Raw genomic sequence first — 20,613 nt, 5'->3', positions numbered from 1 at the left:
TTCAATGATGACTTAGCTATGGGGGTAAGAAAGGATAGAGGAAAAGTCTAATTTGCTAAAATGAATAGCTAATAATACCACTAAGAAGAGAAGCAGGCATCATGTTTCACAGACTAAATTATTATTATTTTTTGCCTCTGTTTGGAGTGGTGAACTTCTTACTTTTCTTTTAAACACACCACACGTATTCTGTAAGGCTTAGAGGATGCCTGATTCCTACCATTCTTGGTAATTGTTTTTCCTAAAGCACAAGCTTTCCCTCACAGTTTTACTTAATTATTTCAGGAATAGACCCAGGAAAACCTGCATGTTCACTAAGGGGGCATGATGCCCAGCAATCAGCCCAGGAAACCGCGTTCTGATTCACCTTAAGCGTTCAGAAATACACCAGATACATCAGGACTGTTTCCAGTTACCTGAGCCCAGCAATAAGGTAGATGTTTGCTCAGTCTCTAGGAACATGGAGAAGGGACTGTATGCTATAAATCCTGTATTTTAAAATGGCAAAAAGGCCATTGAAGAATCCACAAGTGCCTTTCCCCAGTGGTAGTAACAGAAGTTTCTATGTATCTTCTGCTGGAAGCTGCCATATGTCTTGGTTCATTATCCACAATCTATGCATGGACTCATACATTTTAGTGTTGTTGTTTTTTTTTTTAACATTTTAGGGCTGTACTTTTTTCAGACCTTAGGAATTTATTCAAACGCAATCAAAACCTTGGAAATACCTGCATCTTAAAATCATTTGGGTCACTTCCAATTTATCCAGCTGAGTAAGTGACTCTTGCCTATACATGTCTATTTACCTTGATATGTTATCATTTTTGTTTATTAAGGCTATCTCTCTGTTACACTGATAACAGTGATTCAAAGATTGGGTAATAATCACTAGCAAGTTCAAATTTCTCCCAGTGGTCTCACATTATACTTAGGATGATAATGATGAACTGTAAGACTTCATGTGATCTGACATCAGCCTGCCTCTTCTCACCCATGTTCCTTCTCCTCTTACAGTGTTCTAGCCACATTGCCTTCCACCATGGAATACAGGAGTCTCATACACACTACATGATCTTTGCAACTTCTGGTTCCTGTACTTGAACTCCCTCTACTTCTTCTACATGTTGGTATATCTCATTGTCTAGGAAACACCATAGTGATTTACTAATAACTGGCTCTCTTTTACTTTTGGGCACACAGAGGATGGCTTTGATGACTGGCCAATGTGCGCAGAAAGGTTTCATTAAATTTAATTGTGATGTTTGATTGATTCCCTGATTCTCTGCTCCTTTTCATTATCAGGAAGGCCACATCTTCTAGATGACATAGATGGGTTGAGATACATATATGGCTATTGCAGAGTCCTCATTGACCCAAATTGGATTTCAGTGTGAGTTAAAAAAGAAAATTATTCTTTATTGCTTTAAGATACTAAGGTTGTACTGGTATTGTTTCCCTAGCACAACTGAAACTCTCTACAGAGACACCTCATCCAAGTATTTTCTTAAATGTCACCTCGCCAAAGATGTCTTCCAAAAACACCCTTGTCCAAAATAGCAGACCCCCCTGTAATCCTTTGTGCCCAACATGACTTTATTTTCCTTTATTGGATCTGTTTCCATCATAGAACTTAGAATGGAAACTCTGTAAAGGTAAGCGCTTGGATCTGTGTGTTAATATACTGATTAACATCAAGAATAGCTCCTGAAAAATAGAAGATAGTCAACATTCTCAGTTGAATAAATTAAATTCATTATAAAAACCCTAACATGGTATAGGTAACTATAACTTGGAATGTAAAGATCTATGTAGTTTCTCCCCACAGAAACAATTCCTATTGTTTATATGTTGTTTGAAATTGTATTCTGTTTGTACAACCTAGTGTGTGATTAAATCCATCACTTGCTCTTCTAAAATGAGATATGCCCTCATAAGTGAATTATTTGCATTTTTTTTCTATGTAGCAATTGTTTGTGGAGGGTTCAACAACAATGTTTAAAGGGTCCTCACTCTTTTGAACTACTGAGTGGTGCTCATCTTTTTTCTAGTCCTAAGAATTTCCCAAAGTTTCTGAAGTCTATTATTTAAATTCATGCCAAGTAACATTTGCTACATGCCTGCCATTCTAGAATCTGGAGATCTTCCAGTAAGCAAGAAGACAAAGTTTCTACACTTAAGGAGTGTATGTTTAGGTTCTAAGAGAATGATGATAAAAAACAAATAAATAATTCGGGTAGTGCTAAGCACAGCCAAGAAAACAAAAATAAACCTAGTGATGTGGTGGAGAGTGACTGGATTGGAAGTGGTCAGAGTGGATTTCTCCTAGAGGGACTTTTGAGGTCAGCCCAAGGAAGGACAAAATCTAGCTGTATATACATTCGTTGGGAAAAATAAAATGTCAGGCAGTAGGTGCTCAGAGCAGACTTGTCACATTTAAGAAACACAAAGGCCACTGGTATTGTAGTGTGGTCTTTGGGCAGTATGTCATTCAAAGTGAAGATGACAGAGGAATCTTAGGATATGCAAAACATAGTAGGTGTTCAAAAATGAAGCTGATCAGTTCTTTATTATAAAGCAGTAAGTACAAGTGAAAATGTAAAACTCCAGTAAACAGAATGAGAAAACGTTCCCAGTTTTAGGTTCTATGTATAGCATTCCGGAGACATATTGAATCAAAGAATGAACACAATCCTGGAATGTTTCAGCTCCTTTATAGAGCATCATTACTGTGGCCATAAAGTGTTTAGCCCTTAAAAATACTTTCTACTGCTTAGCAGTATGTCTGCGATGACTTTAAATGTTAATGAAATGTTTTGTAAGTTTCATCACTGTTTTTAAGGCTGTTTGGAGTTCAAAGAACTTCTTAAATACCATCTCATAAAAAGAATCTAACTTTAAGATTAACTTACATAGAGAAAATTTGTCACAGAAGACCTGGTATATGACTAAAATGCAATTATTGTTTTCTTCGAAAAAGGAAGTAGGGTTGATTCTGCACTGGCTTCAAGTTGGTTCTTGAAAGATTTATTTCTCTACAAATGAAAATGTATCAGTAGAAATAAATTTTTTTGTAGCCTGTAATTCAGAAGTGATCCTTTATGAAACACTCACGTGTTGTGGATGTGCCTCCAATGGAATCAATGCAGCAGAATTATCTAGGTTGCTTAGTTCCAGGTGACCCATTAGGATAAATTTGGGACAATGGAGATTATATTTTTGAGGCATCCTATTCATTCAGCTGGAGACAAGTGAAAGGAATTTAGAACATCGTGTTTTCATAGTTACACTCTTTATGTTAGTTTTCTTTTACATATGCTCTTTAATTTCCCGGGGAGGGGCAAACTTCTAAGGTGACACCAAGGAAACAAGCAGGAGAGAAATTACAGAAGTTGAGCCAAAGACATTCAAGGAGAATAGCACTTACCCTGAAGTGTGAGGATCTTCTATTTCTCTGAGTGAAGTTTCATGTGGATTTGCCTTGTTGAAACAGCATTGCCTCCTTTCCTTTAGTATAATTTCCCTGTTTCACACCAAAAGATGTACATGAGTTAATTCAGAACACCATGACAGTATTTTGTCAATGACAGGACAAGCAAGGTGTTCTTTCAGTTACCCAACTCCTTTCCTTTTGGACCAATATAATCGAGTTAAAACTTACAAAAGATGTAAGTCTTTCCTCTTTCCCTAAAGAATATTCTGAGTAAGAATTTCTATTTTTCCTTTTGATTTGGTTTGATTTTGCTACTACCACTGAAGCAGTGAAAGCAACATTCATTGTCCCTTGCCATTAATGGGGTAATAATTGCTGGTCAGCATAGGCTGTGATACTAAAACCAAGAAAAAGCCTTTTCAATCATGGCTCCTGCATTTCAATCCAAGCCCTGCTGTAGAACACTGGAGAACAAGGTGTAAATCAGTTTAAGAACATACTTCTGCATTCAAGGCTTTGTGGTTTACAGCTCCCAAATGACCTCCATCCATCTTCCTTAGTTGTAGAGGTGTATAATTGAACTAAAGAGAGTCTTGAGTAATGAGGTTGAGAAGGGCAGCTCTACTGCTGTGGCTTAATAGTGTAACTGCCTCATGCTTTTTATTCCTGAAAATGTAACAAAATAGTCTGGTAGGTCCAATTCTTCAGGGTGACACTTGCTGAGAGTCTATATTTTAACACAGGAACAGGTTTTTATAAGCAAAAAATTATAAATCTCTCTCTACAAGAGAGCTCCCCAAATACAATTATACAAGTCATTCTCTGCTGGAGTGGAAAGTAATATGAATACATGCAATAATCTGCACTTCTTTTCGTGAGAAAATCATTTTAAATCTTTTTCCTTCCTTATGCAATTATAAGAAAGTTTTTCAGTCTTTCAAGGGCCTCAGAAGTGACAGCAGTCTTATACAATATACTGCTGGGAGCTATAGACAGAAGACCCACATTATTGCTAGATTTTTGCTTTTGCTTGCTTATTTGATTTGGTAAATGAAACTCATGAAAATATTGCTTTTAGAGAACTCCTTTTCCAAGGAGTAGTCTCCTTGCAAATGACTTTTTTTTTTTCAAGGATAAATAGTTACCTGCATTTATCAGATCTTTACCATATGCAAATTACTGTATAATGACGTTAGTAGAGCATAAAAAGTGAACAAAAAAAGTGTAACTACCTCCTCATGGAATTCTCTGGGAGTATAATATTAGCTGATAATTAAAAATGAGCCTATTAGCACAGTCACTTAATATGAGTGATTGGGACTACGTGGAGGAGTTTCAGGATTTGAAGTCTCCATCCTCCCTAAAAATCTAGATATTAAAAATCAAAACAACTTGCCAGCTGATGTGCCTGAAATTTCATCATTGGTTATTCAATCCTGTTGAACAAGAAATTCCAGGTTAAAATGCAAATCTCGCTCAAGGATCCAAAAAAAAAAAAAAAAAAGGTTATAAAAACAACTAACTCCTGCTGTCAGCTTATGACTTCATGATAGTTCTAAATACTTTATTATTATTATTTAACTCATTTCTTAAAACAACCTTTTAATTGGCTTCATTTTACAAATGCAAACACTGGAGCAACCATGGAGAACTTAATTTGCCCAAGGTTAGAGTTAATAAATGGCAGAACCAAGATTGTCTGAATTCAAATCCAGTGATAACCACTCTATTAGTGTGGATAAATTTGTCAGATCCATTAATGGAAACAGAGAAGAACCTGGAAGGTTGAGAAAAAAAGACAGTATTGGGAGCTGTATTAGTCTGATTTCTGTGACTATAAAAAAATACCTGATGCTGAATTATATATGAAGACAGGGATTATTTAGTTCACAGTTTTAGAGGTTCAACAGCTTGGTGCCAGAATCCTGCCCACAGCCTCCTGGCCGATCATACCCTGATGGATAGGAAAGGCCAGTAACACAGCAGGGGTGAAGCTTACTCTTTTTATTTTTTAAATAAATAATTTTATTTATTTGAGAGAGAGAAAGCTATCTTCTACACACTGGTTCACTCCCCAAAGTGTCACAGCACCAAGATTTGGATCAGCTAAAGTCAAGAGCTCCATCCTGGTCTCCCAAATGGGTAGCAGTTTTCCAAGTGGATAGAGCCTGGGTCAGAAATGGAGCATCCAGGACTCAAAGGGGAAGAATTCACTCCTGCAGGAATGAACTGGGGTCCCTGAAGAATCATCTTAATCCTCTCAGAGGGCAGTATCCCCAGTGATATAATTGTCTTCCATTAAGTCTCACATTTTAAAGATTTCACTATTTCCTAACTGTGCCATACAGGAAGCCAAGTTTCTATCACATGAACCTTTGAGGGACTCACCCAGACCACATCCAAACCAAATCCAAACAGCTAGAGCATCCATTCACACTCCCAACATAGCCTAGGCCCAAAAGTGGGCAGTGATGGGCAGAGGAGTCTCTTGTTGAGATCTGGTGATACCCCCAAGTTCTATTTAAAACCAGTGTACATCATGTGTGCCATTGGCGTGCTATAGAGGATCACTGAGCTCAAAGCTGTTTTCATAATAATGTATGGAAATTTCCATTTTCACTGCTGACACTTGCAATGATGGTACAACTGCAAACAGTGGGTAAAATGGCTGCCAATTCAACATGAATTAAGGCAATGGCAGCAAACATTGAATTATTCTCTGACATGCTTGCAGTAAAAACTGCCACCTTCTCTTAGGGATGACCTTGGTGGAGCAGTACAATTTACTAATTTTATTAAATTTCAACTGTCTATACATGTGCTTCTTAATATTCTCTATTATAAAATAGGGAGTATGCATGAAGTTTTTCTACAGAATACCAAAGTATGATGATTGCCTGAAGGAAAAGCACTCATGAGATTGAGTTATAAGTTGAACCAGCCACATATTTTATAGAATAACATTTTTTACAGACAAACTTGGGTATTTGGTTAATAAGTTATCTAAAATGAGCTTACCACTCCAGGGAAAACAAATGAAAGGATTTCATGTCAATGATAAAATTTCACCTTCCAAGCCAGAATTAGGATATTGGAAAGCTTGTATTGGACATGATGAGCTTCAAAGCTTTCTAAAATGTGAAGACTTTCTTAATGAGATCAGTGGTATTATTAATAGATGTGACTTTTTCATAGTACATAATGTAATATGTCAGCTATATGAAGATCTTCATAACTTACTGAACCGATATTTTCCAAATGATCAATCCATATTGTTACAGAATATGTGAGGATAAAATATCCATTAAAAGTGGTTTATAGACCAATGGATTTTAGCAAAGTATGACAGATTCATTGATTTCAGAATTCATGATTTCAGAGTTCCCATTGAAACTTCACATTAGCAAATTACCAACTGTTGAATTTGACTTTTATATCAGAAAAGGAGATGTGTAATTATCTGAAAAGTTATTAAAATATCTCTTTTTTCATAATACACACCAGCATGAGACTGAATGTTCTTCATACACATCAAGCAAAACAACATTATTACAAAGTATCACAGAAACATATACAGGAATCCAGCTATGGTCTATTGAGTTGAATCTTGAAAAGATTTTTTTAATGAAAAAAAGTTTTTCCCAGGCTTTTGGGAGACATAGAGTTGTAGATTTTATATAGCTATTAATGCTTATGTTAACAAAGAATGGGTTTATTACTGGTATTTGTACATGTATTAACAGGCAATTAAATATTTTCTGTTTTTATTCTGAACACAACCAATACCAATAAATGTGATATTCATAAAGTTACTTCAAATATTCAACAGAATTTAAAATATCCAACATATTTAAAGGGTTGTGGAGAGCAAACATTTGAGAATTTCTGTGTATTCTTCAAGATGGACTGGGCTGATGACAATAGAATGCCCAGAGTGGCTTAATCAAGAATGTGCTTTTCTGTGAGGGGTTTTCTCCAACTTTGAGACTTAAAGAGTCTTGGGGGCAGGTGCTGAGTTGCAGAGGTCAATCCTCCATCTGCAGTGCTGGCATCCCATATGGGCAGTGATTCTAGTCCTGGCTGCTCCTCTTCAATTCCAGCTCTCTGCTGTGGCCTGGGAAAGTAGCAGAAGGCAGCCCAAGTGCTTGGGCCCCTGCACCCAGGTGGGAGGCTGGGAAGAAACACCTGGCTCCTGGCTTTGGATCAGCACAGCTCCAGCAGTTGTGGCCATTTGGGGAGTGAACCGACAGAAGGAAGACCTTTTTCTCTGTCTCTTCCTCTCACGGTCTGTAACTCTATTTTTCAAATAAATAAATGAAAATCTTTTTAAAAAAGAGTCTAGTTCTCCACGCAAGACTGCTCTCACTTCTGACATGAATTGCAAGGTCAGTGAGTTCCCAATACTAACTTTGTTTTGATAATTCCCTAGAAGGACTCTCAGAATGCACTGACAACAGTTATGACTTACTACAACAGAAGAATACAGATTAAAATAAGTGAGGGTTGGAGCTTAGAGAAGTCCAAATGTGTAATTTCCAGTCATCTTCCCTCATGGCAGCATTAACTCCTTCTGGGTGCAAGGTATGGCACCAGAAGAGTAGTGCAGGAGAACTCACTCGAATTTTGGTGACCAGAGTTTCTCCTGGGACTTCATCACATGCTGCCTGCATGGCTGATCCTTAGTCTCCAGCCCTTCCAGAAGTCACACTGATGCCTTTATTCTCCAATACAACCAGAGACAGAATTCAAGGTAGTATCCCCACCAAAAGCCTCTGTTATAAATCACTTTGTTAGCTGCTCTGGTTGGCAAAGCCCCTAGGAATGACACTCTTACCAAGCATGTTATTCCAAAGAACTAGAGATGAGCTCCCAGAGTTGAGAGGAAAGGTCAAAGCTTTTTTTAAATCAGGTTAATTCTTCACTACACTCTTTTGTAATGAGAACGCTTGGGAATAGTGGTAACAGGGCTTGTTCAGCATTTCCACAAAGTTCCTCATTCTTTTTTTTTTTTTTAATTCTTATTTTTTATTTTTTGACAGGCAGAGTGGACAGTGAGAGAGAAAGAAGAGAGAAAGGTCTTCCTTTGCCGTTGGTTCACCCTCCAATGGCCGCTGCGGCTGGCGCACCGCGCTGATCTGATGGCAGGAGCCAGGTACTTCTCCTGGTCTCCCATGGGGTGCAGGGCCCAAGCACTTGGGCCATCCTCCACTGCACTCCCTGGCCACAGCAGAGAGCTGGCCTGGAAGAGGGGTAACCGGGACAGAATCCGGTGCCCCGACCGGGACTAGAACCTGGTGTGCCAGTGCCGCAAGGCGGAGGATTAGCCTAGTGAGCCGCGGCGCCCGCCAATTCCTCGTTCTTGTCACCTGGATGCACAATGGCAGCACACATCCAGTGACTTTATCTCTCACAGCATGAAAGGGAGACATCAAGGTGTGTGGACGTGGAGGGGAGAAAAGTCAGTGTTCCTAGAAATCTCTCATGACACTTCTCCTGGCGTCAATGATCGGAATAACACCCCAGAGCCATATTCCAGCTCAGCTTCCGAAGGCACCTAGGAAAGTCAGCTTCTGATAGTTCATCTCCCATGGAGGCATATGGGCTGACTGGCTTAGCATGATCATGATTCACTGCTGCTTATAGCAAAATCAGTCATTGAAAGGGGGAAGGAGAACAGTTGTTGGGTAGAAGATCACTTCTCTGATGTTATGCACAAATCACCTGGAACTTTGTTAAAATGCAGATTCCAATTTATTAGTCTGGGATAGGGTCTGAGCATCTGCATTTCTTAAAAGCATGTATTCTGATGCTGGTCTACATATTATACTTTGATATAACAGTGCGGTAGTGAACCTGGCTCAGGGATACAAATAGTGTGTCTCGTTTGGGAATGAGTTTTCTCATGTTCAACTACTATATGAATTAAGCATACTATAGGATTATAGATGACAGAACTTCAGATGAGGCAATATCACCAGTAATTATTATAGACAGATTTTTAAAAAGATTTATTTATTTACTTTGTATATATTTTCTTTCTTTTTTTATTTGACAGGTAGAGTTATAGACAGTGAGAGAGAGACAGAAAGGTCTTCCTTCCGTTGCTTTACTACCCAAATGGCCACACAGCCAGCGCTGCACTGATCTGAAGCCAGGAGCCAGACGCCTCCTCCAGGTCTCCCATGAGGGGGCAGAAGCCCAAGCACCTGGGCCATCCTCCACTGCCTTCCCGGGCCACAGCAGAGAGCTGGACTGTAAGAGGAGCAACCGTGACTAGAACCCAGTGCCCATATGGGATGCCAGCACTGCAAGCAGAGGATTAACCAAGTGAGCCACGGCGCCGGCACCAAAAGATTTATTTATTTATTTTAAAGACAGAGTTACTGAGAGGCAAAGGCAGAGAGAAAGAGAGAGGTTTTCCAGATGCTTGTTCACTTTTCAGATGGCTGCAATGTCTGCAGCTAGGCCTATCTGAAACCAGGAGCCAGGAGCTTCTTCTGGCCTGGGTCATCTTCTACTGCTTTCCCAGGCCACAGCAGAGAGCAGGACCAGAAGTGGAGCAGCTGGTTCTCAAACTGGCACTGATAAAGGATGCCAGTACTGCAGCTGGTGGCTTTTACCTGCCATGCCACAGCGCCAGCCCCTTACAAACAGAATTTATTCTAAGATTATTATGTACCAAGGGCATTATGTTTCTTCACTGAATCTTCATGATAGCTCTATAAAGCAGATATTCTTTTCATCCCTATTGTACAGATGAGGAAATAAAGGTGTTAACGGTTAAGTAAATAGCCCTTGCTTGATATTTGATAGTACTTGTTAGCAAAGTCTGAAATCAAGTCTGTTGGCCTCCAGAGATTAAACTCTGAAACACTGGAATACTGGCGAATGCTCTCAACATGTAGATGAAAACATTGATTTGAGATTTCACAGTTAGGGACAGAACAGGCATGAGACTGAAGTTTCTTGGTTTCCAATTCCTACTGCACTCTCATGATCCTCTATATAGTGAACAAGGTATATACAGACAGCTCTTCCTCCCCTCCCCTCCCCTCCCCTCCCCTCCTCTCCTCTTCTTTTCTTTCCTTCCTCTTTCATCAGTCTAATTCCCCTCCATTATCAGAGTCTTCTCATTTTCTAAACACAATTTGACTTATTTCTGAACCTTCTGATAACATTTCTTATCTTGATAGAAATAAGGTTTCTTTAAGGAAAACTTGTCCTAGGATGGTGAGCACAAATAAATGCATGTGGAATGGGCTTTTGGTCTTTTAGATGATTTTCTTTTTGCATTTGTTCCCCTTTGTATGTCTCTTTGTTCATCCATTCATTAAACAAATAATATTGAGCAACTACTATGTGTCAAACATTGTATTTGGATATAAACAACAAGGATGAAGATTTAAAATACATTTTTAAATCAGTAGGATAAAAAATATGTTGTTGTAAAATTGCCACTTCCACAGCGATGGTTCCCCTATCATTTAGACACAATCATTTCTTTCATAGCCTTCAACGAAGGGCTGACTAATATGTCTACATCAACTATGCTTCAACAATCTTTCAACAGACACCAATGCCTATAGACATCAGGGGAAATGGACAATAAAGAGGAGGTAGTGACTTTTCTCAAGGACACAGCTATACTTTAAGCTGTTTATTGCAATATCTAAGAGCAAGATATGTCAAAAATGACTAGCAATTTATATAAGGAGACCAAAAAGTTCATGGAAAATGGAAGTTAAGGACCAGTTAATTTTGCTGTAACATAATTTTGAAATCCATGCATATGAGAGATCTTCAAAAAGTTCATGGAAATGTATATTATTAAAAACTATAAATGGATTTCAAATTTTTTGCATCAAAATAAACTTATCTTGTGTTTGAGAGATGGAAAGGGATGGAGAGAAAGAGAGAGAGAGAAAGAGAGAGAGAAAGAGAGATCCCATTGGCTGGTTTGCTCTCCAATGTCTACAATGACTGGAACTGGACCAGAATGAGACAGAAGTGAGAAATTCAATCCAGGTCTCCCACATGCATTAGCAGGAAGCTGGAGTTATGAGCTACAGCCAGATATCAAACCCAGGTACTCCAATTTAGAAAGGCAGAAATCTTAATTTGTGTTAATTGCTTGGCCAAATGCTTTCCCCTGAATATAACTTTTAATTCCATTTTTTACAAAAATTTTTGAGCTTACCTTGCTACATAATAAAACATGGCAAATAGTTAAGAAGTTAATGCTTACATGGGTGCTAAATATTTTGTTATTTCCTACACTACTAAATGTTTAACATTGCTCAGAATAAACAAAGAGAAATTAATTACTAATGGACTGAAATGCAGATGCAGTCTTCCAAAGTTCTTCTGTCTAGAGAGTTCATCCTACTGGTTCAATCTCCACCATGACTGCTTTAATTTAGGCCTGCCCAGTCCTTGCTTATATTTCTGCAGCAGTTTCTTTGTTCATTCATGGTTTCAAAAAAATTGGTCAGACTTTGAGACATATAAATGGGAGACTTATACCTGTTCTCAGATTGCTTAGAGGAAATTCTAGACATTGCAGCTTAATTAGTCTCCAGACACTTTCTCTACAACGCCTCTAGGAGCGATCTTTATAAAACACGACTTTGATGATGTTTAAAATCCTGTGGAGGTTAGCTATTGCCTCTAATGATGACCCATGTCTTTAGTATAATGTTTAACACCCTTCTTATAGAACTCCTGTTTGCTTTTTCAGTCATATCTCTTGTCACTGTTCTCCATCCCAACCTAAGTACTATCTCTGCTAAGTCTTGTGCCATTTAAGAAGTCAACTTCTCTATCTTCATGTTTGCACTGCTGATTTTTCCACTTAGAAGCCTTAGAATTCTTACTTTTCTGACCAACTTTAGGCTAAGTCTTTTGCAATGCCTACCTCTCTTAAATCAGGTCAGATTCTCTCCCAGGAATTCTTTTCATTAATAAGCAATATTTACCATTGTCCTAGTGCTTGTTACTCCATATACCACTTGTTGACTAGTCAATGATCGTCTTTGGGACAGAGACAGTATCTTTAATTTCAGACAGCCTGCTGGTCATACACAAGATTTTGGAGTCAAATGGTTTAAGTTTGGATTCCAATCACACCATTGAGTTATTTAATAATCGTGAAACTTACCTCATTGTGTGCAATTAAATAAGATAATGCTGATATGGCAGTTGGCACATAGTGATCATACAATTCATTTGAGAACTTATTATTTTTCTTACTTTTTAATATCTATATCCTCATGGTATTTTCAAGTGTTCAATGCATTTTATTAATAAGGAAATGAATGGAAGAAATAATAACATCAGTATTTAGTGCTGATTGTTTTTGATCTGTACATTTCTGTTGGTGCTTTGTGCTTTGAAAAATATCTGGGAAGGGCCCTAGAGACAGAATGAGTGAAAGCTCATAAAAGAGGATGGAATCAAGGGTAAGGGATACTGGATGGAAATTCACAAGTTGGAGGGGATGAAAAGAAAAATGAGGATAATTGGAAGGTACATCAAACTCTTGAAACACACAAATGATGGTGTTGCCAATTCCTACTAGCAGTAGAAATATGTGAAGTATCTCTCCAACAATTCCTTTTTTTCTTTCAGGAAATAGATTTTCTTTCCTGACTAGGTGGAATGGTTTGAGGTGAGTGCCTACCCCAGCTGGGTCAATAAGTCCAAAGATGTAGCATGTCAAACTCATAAACTATGTAGATCATTGTATTCACTCAGACCGCCTATATGGCAGAAGGGGAGGAAAAGGAAGTGGACATGATGTTCAAGGAAATTTTTCTCATTGTTCCTGAGGCTCAGATGAACCCATGAACTCTGATGTTTGATCATCCTGCAAAATAAATAACTCAGAAATCTTCCATTGACTTATTTTGGCTTCTACATACTAGTTTAATTTGGATTGCTATCTCATGCACTCCAGAAGAGTCATAACTAAACTTTATTTATTTGGCTCCATTTCCCACTGTATATCTCTATGCACCTTCTGTTCTACTCACTCTAAATTACTCAACATGCCCTAAAAAGTGTTTGTGCAATTTCACACTCCTTTTCCCCTAAGCTGTCATTTTGTGCAGAATTCTTTTGCTTCCTATTAAAATCCTTTTACATTTCAAGGCTCCTATCCTGCTCAAGTAAACCTTCCCTGAATGGCCCATCCCAGACACACACAGCATATCTATGATGTATTGTGTATTTCTCTTTTGTTTTTCTCATTCAGCTGTGCATTGCATTTATTTTACTCCCTAATTTTCCCACCAGACATTACTTCCCTATGGAAAGACCCACATCCTAGCCTTTCTTCATGTTTATAGTCTTACTACTTCAGTCATACCATTCAGTTGGGCTCACTCAAGGTTTATGGAAGCAATGATTCAGGAAAGATAGTATCTTGAAAGGCCAATGTGCTACTGAAGGATTTGTCATTGGTGTCTCACTCAGTTGCAGGGTTAATGTCTTCCTTTTTGAGATATTCTTTGCTATAATGGATAATATTTCCATTTCTTGTATTAATGCCTTATTTTTCTGCTTTGTCTTCACTCTTACCTGATTATGTAGAAATTTTCTTCTCTAAATATTACATCTTATACTGAAATGCTCCATTTACTAAGATAATGTTTTAATCTAAGGGTTGTGAAATTTCCCATCTTTTGTTGCTCTTGTTGTTATTAGAACTCCCATTTACATTATTCATTGTATTTGCCTTTTTTTTCAATCAATGATGAATATTGGGTGTTATATTTATGTTGTCATAAAATATGTAAAATCAGTATATAGCTTCTTGCATTTGCATTAAGTTCTACCCCTTCTAAGCTTTGCATTTCGTGCCACAAAAGCTGAGGATGGGGGCTGAGGGAGGAGAATAGACATGTATGATATCCAATTATGACTCAATTGAGCATTTTCAATCAGTAAAGATATAATACTTTCATTATAATAAGATTTGAATGAAGTTCAAACATAAATCTTGGATTACAGGTACCCCAGTATACGTCAGAAAGATAGTTGGGATTTGGAGAGTGGAAGATGCTTAGGAATCAGACAAAACTTCATGCAAACCTCAGTTGCTTCATTGACTAGCCTCATGGCCTCATACCACTGATCATACGTCTTCATAAATAAATTTATTCTTAAAACAATCTCTCAAAGAATACTTTCTGTGGTAACTAGTACAAAGGCAAAGTTGGTCTCCAACTAGTGAAAAGCCAGAAAGTTTTCTTTGAGAATTTGCTCTGTGCTGAACAAGTTGTAGTGCATCCACAAACACAACACCAGAGGAACAACATCAACAAGCATACAAATTTCTTAAAAAAATCATCCAGGCCCTCTGGCTTGTTCTTACTTTTCTGCATCAAGAGCTGTTCTCTCATTGCTCATTGACTCACTGGTGCACACAACTGCTGAAAAGTTTCCAAAAGCACAAATACAAAACAATGCCACTGACATATATTTAATATGAGATAATATTGGCACTTCAAGTTAGTGGGAAAAGTTACATTTAAAAATAAATACATAAATAAAATAATACATGATTAAGATTATTAAGTATTTATCTTATGCAATATTATAATGAACATCTCAAGTACAAAACAAGTTAAATATAAGAAAATACAAATAAACCCTAGCAAAAGGTAGGGTTTTTGTGTGGGTGAAAGTTGGGCTTTGGGGCTCTCGAGGGCTCAGGTGTGGGATATCAGGGAAGTGAGCCGTGGGGAGGTCTCTGAGAGATACCTCAAAGAACTCACAATCTTGTCCCTCACGGAGGAGTCTGGGCTAGGGTGTCTGCCAAACAGAGGGCATTAAAGAATAGTAAAATAAAATAAAGGTAAAATGCAGGTAAACATTTTTATATTTTGGTGGAAAGGAAAATCTTCATAAGCATGATTTCTAAAAATAGAAACCACAAAGAAATAGTGTGTGACCACATGAAAAGTTAAGTTTAAAGATCTAACACCTCATTTAATGAATAAAAAAGGGAGTTTAAAATTTGTATATCTATCTTTGTAGTTTTTAACTGCATATGCAATGTATATATATATATATACTTTAATTGAAGATACACTCATATAATCTATTTTAATGTTTTAGCATTAAACAGACTAACACCAACTTAACAATAAAAAATGAAGGCCTGGGCAGGAAAATGGGCAATTAAATGAATAAACAATTCAGAAAAATAAACATAGAACTTAGCAACAAATATTTCTAAAATTTTATTTATGTATTTTATTTTATTTGAGAGACAGAGAGGCAAATAGAACAAGATAGATAGAGAACTCCTTTTCAATGGTTAACTCCTCCGACATCTGCAGTGGGCCAGGCTAAAGCTGGGTGATTAGAACTCAGTGCAGGTCTTCCATATGTAACAGAAACAAAAGCATTTGGGCCATCATCTGCTGCCTTGGAGGGTTAGCAGGAAAATGGAATCAGAAACCAAAACTGAGAATCAGACCCAGTCACTCCAACATGGGATGTGGGCATCCCAAGTTATGTCTTAATTGCTATGCAAAATGTCTGCCTCTGAAGATTTTCAAAGTTTACTAGAAATAAAGGAATACAAGTTAAAAATTATAAAAATATGAAATATGTAGAGTAATTAATCATAAAAGGTAGTTACTTATTTGGTTGAAGTTAGAAAACAATATTAAGAGGAAATTCTCACATGTTGATTGGGAACAGTTATAACTTTTCTGGGGACTAATCAGGCACTGAAAAAATTGAATTTAAAAATATGCATACTTTTGACTTAGGAATTTCACTTCTGAGGATTAGTGCTAAGAGAAGCAGGGAACAAGTATAACAACAGTTCAACTGTTTTGGACTTTTAAATAGCAGTAGATAAGAAACTACCTAAATGACCATCTGTAAGTATATTGTTTAGTACCTCAGTATAATGGAATACTGTTCAGCCACTTTAAAAGTATGAAATTATATTGAAGATTCAAAAGATATTTACTGACTAGCTATGAAAATGGAACTAAATGGAAAGTATATTATTGGGACAATCTCTGGGTGAGAGATAATGAATTATGATTAAAACAAAATGATTTCTAGATGTGTCTCAAATTTTCCGCATTGAGCATTATTTCATACAATTCACATGATCCATCATGAGGCTCTCACTCAAGCCCCTGCTGTGGCACTCAGCTTCCTGCGGGTGGACTCCAGCCATTCAGTGCTTCCTCTACAGTTTCTCTGCTCCTCTCTGATGGCTTGGTGATTCAGGACAATCCTCAGCCAGTAGGGATGGGTTGGCAGAAAATGCTTTAACCCTCCCTCACACAGGTGGACGCTGGTGTACATTTTAGGACCTCTCTGCAGATCCCAGTAACTGACCACTGGCTGTCCATCATCATGGTCAGATCACTGTTGAGTCCAGAATGCCAGCTCAACAATAGCTTTTGCATGGACCTTTTCTTCTGTTTCACTCTTCCCATTTCCTCCTTCCTCCTTCCATGTAAACTTTCTGCATGCAAATAAACCTTTCTCAGGCTTTGCATTGGGTAGAACTCAGACTAAGACACAAGTATATTAATTTTATCATAATAAATGGAATAACATTATAAACAGTTGATGTAATTTTAACACAAATACAGGCTCTAAAGCATATGGATAGCAGCGCCAGCATCACAATCTTTTTTCTTAGTAGAACTTCTGGATCTCTGGATCCACAGAACTCACACTGCACAATGCATTAATCTTCACTGTTTTTGATGGGCTTAGATTTTGTAGGGGGTAGATCTACACTGCTGCTAGGATTGATGAGGACTTGTTCAGCAGATAACATTTGTTACCACCTCCACCAGAGAGATGCCACTGTAACAAGAGTAGCAAAGAGCCTAGCATTGTTCACTATCAGGAGCAGCAGGGCCAGGATGTCAACTCACAGCATGGAAGTTGCAATGCCCAGAAAGGCATGACCCAAATAGACACTGTATGAAATTATTCACATAGGAAAAAGAAAGAGTAAGATGAGTTTCAATAGTGAACATCAGTCCTCATGACCATGAATCTCATCCTGTTAGAGGTAGATGATCTATCTGCGCACACCCTGTTTTGTCTCCACTTTTCTTGGAACACATATAAGAGTGTGTTTATTTAGATGCCACTTGATGCTCATGATTGAGTAGAACAAAAATGTATACACACAGTCTGAAATAGGTAGAAGCATTCCCAAAGTGATATGTCCGACAAATGCTGTTAGCATGTTAAGTCTCACTGCAAGGAAAATTCTACGTCCAAGGCACATGCTCATGCCACCAAGCAGGAAGGGGTTGAAAGACCACTCCCATATGACAGCTTTTCCCAACAAGGATTCTGTGATTTGTGACATGGCATTAACAGGAAGGAATCCCACAACAAATACAGAAATAAAACTCAACTCTAGACTTTGTGTTTTCTGTAGGTGGACATTTTTGGATAGGTCAGCAGAGTTTGTTTTTTGACATTTTTTGTTTTTGAGCATCACCTTTATGAGATTAGTAAATTTCACTGTTTTTCTAATTACTTGCATCTTCCTGGCAAGCCTTGATGACCTAATTCAGCAAGGCTCAGCAAAGCCACAGAAATCTACCATTGAAATTGATTGATGTTTGGGGCTGCCACTGTGGAGTAGTAGTTTAAGACTTTGGCATCCCCTATAGGGGCTGGTTGGAGTCCTGGCTGGTTCACTTCCAATACAGCTCCCTGTTAATGGCCTGGGAAAGCACTGGAAGATGGCCTAAGTACTTGGGCCTCTGCATCCACGTGGGAGACTTGGAAGAAGCTCATGGTTCTTGTCTTCAGACTGGCCTAGCTCCAGCCACTTTGGCCATTTGATGAGTGAACCAGCAGATGGTAGACTTCTCTTTCTGTCTCTCCCTCCCTCTGTCTGTAACTCTGCCTACCAAATAAACAATTAAATCTTAAAAAAATTGATCGATGGCAGTCATTGCCCATGCCCCAGGGAACATTAAATTTGTAGATATTATCTTTCCCACTTAAAAAATTATTTCATAACTTTGGCCTATACCTCTGGCATGTAGCCTCTGCTAGAAAACAGTCTACAGTGATCTCTGACTTAGAGCTGTCATATGCCTATTTTGTAATATAAACTTGATTATCCCCTGGTGGTCTTCAGAAATCCCATTGCTTTGGGTGACTGTGCCACCTGAAACTGTTTGAAAAGCTATCCAGGTAGAGAATATTTCAACTGTTGCAGATTATTAGCTTTTGAAGTATCTGTGTGAGTGTTTTACAAGAATGGCCTCAAAGCAAAATGTGAATCAAAGTGGAAGAAAAATAGAAGCTGGCCAGTCCTTGCTAGTCTCCTGACTTCTAATCCTTTTCTATTTCTTCCAGGTGCCTCCAGCAGGAGTCCATGAGGAAGCTTTAGAAAGGAACTGATGTTTTTGTCTTTTCAGTGCAATCCTTTGAGCCCTCCACCATTGAATTTCTGAATGTAGTAACCAGGTAATCATTAGAAGCCATTATGTCATTATACACTGCAAATTGAAAGGTATGTTCTGCAGAAAAATGTTCCCTAATAGAAAAACTAGTAGATGATAACTTTTCAATGAAAAACTGGGTGTCTTAAAAAGCCACAAGCCAAAAAAGAGCAATATACCGCAAGACCCAGGAAACCCAGAGGGAAATGCAAGCCAGGAATTGTCAAACTGAATGGGCCATGTGAAGTAGCTTTTCTACAAGGGCACAAGATCGCCACTACAAGCTTCAAGGGGATTGGCAAAACAAGCCAGGGAGCAGAGGTCTCCTATCACCAAATACTATAAGCTCTTCAGTGACTTGAGCTCTTAAAGTGTCTGCAATTTTTCATTACTGCCAGAGTCCCTTCGAGAAGTCAAATCCCAGAGGAAGATCCAACCAGAGGTGTTCTATTTAAATTGAGAGTGAGGAGACCTGAAGCTCCCCTAATCTCCTTCCAAATTGCCTCCCCAACTTAGCCTCTCAAGGGGCTAGTAAGGGTGTATTTAGGCAGATTTCCGAGTGGAGGTTCTAGCTAAAGAAGTGTGATAAATTCCTAGAATACATACCAGCCCTTCATGTCAGAGCAGCCTCTGGCATGAGGCTTACCTATGATTTACTGAATTTGGCTCATCTATCTTCCTGGATTGCCTTTGACTGCCTGTCAACCCTGGAAATTATTTACCTCCCCGGAATTTAGACTAATCCCTAGTTTTCTTCCTTACATTGCCACACTGCTTATTCACCTGTCAGATGGCAACTGTATTTCTTTTAGCTCCAGAGAGCCTACTTGCTTTGAACCCACCATGTAGATTATAGGGTCTGAGCACCTTAACATTTGGGAATTCCAGACTCCTTTTAACCATTGGAGAATTATGATTATAGCTTTAGGATTGTGTCTATCTCTCACATTTATTTAAAATGGAACCTTTCACTGTATAAACATAAGGGGAGGCACTGTGAGCTCACAACACAATTTTCCCAACATCACTCTTCAGGAAAAAACTCATGCTACCCTTATAGTTCAGAGCCTAAGGATATAAAGTGATAATCTCTCTACATTTTTCTGGTGATGTTGGGGAATAAAAGATGATGGCTAGACCCTGTTGTCAAGCTAGAACACAAGTCATCGGTATTGACTGCTCTCTAGCTCTTGCACCCCGCATTCAAACTATCACTAAATGTTGTCATTCCATTATCAAACCTCTCCAGTCTCACTTGCTTCACTGTTTTTCCAATGTCCCTGTAGAGAATTCATGCCTTCCTTAAAGATTAGTCTAGACAGTAGGGGGTACCTGAAAGCATAGTGGTCTAAATGCGTCCTCCAAATTTCCTATGCTGGAAACTTAATACCCAATGCAGCAATGTTGAGAGAGGGGCCTTTACGAGGTAATGATGTCCTGAAGACTCTTACTTCGTAAATGGATCAATGTTGCTATAACAGGAGTGGTTCTGTAAAAAAAAAAAATGAATTCTACCCCCCTGCTCTCTCCCACAATCACCGTATGATGCCTTTTGCCATTTCTCATGCAGGAAGAAGGCCTAAGCGAGATGCCACCCCTTGATCTTGGCTCTCCCAGCCTGCAGAACAATGAGCCACATAAATCTGTTCATTATACATAGCCCAGTCTGTGATATTCTGTATGGACTTAATTTTAAAAGATAAACAAATAAATCTTAGCATGGCA

This window comes from Oryctolagus cuniculus, chromosome 3 (genome assembly GCF_051225735.1).
Source record: "Oryctolagus cuniculus isolate XC-2025 breed Fujian yellow rabbit chromosome 3, ASM5122573v1, whole genome shotgun sequence".
Classification (NCBI taxonomy): Eukaryota; Metazoa; Chordata; class Mammalia; order Lagomorpha; family Leporidae; genus Oryctolagus; species Oryctolagus cuniculus.
The sequence above is the reverse complement of the archived record's forward strand: the minus strand, read 5'-3'. Positions refer to the sequence as shown.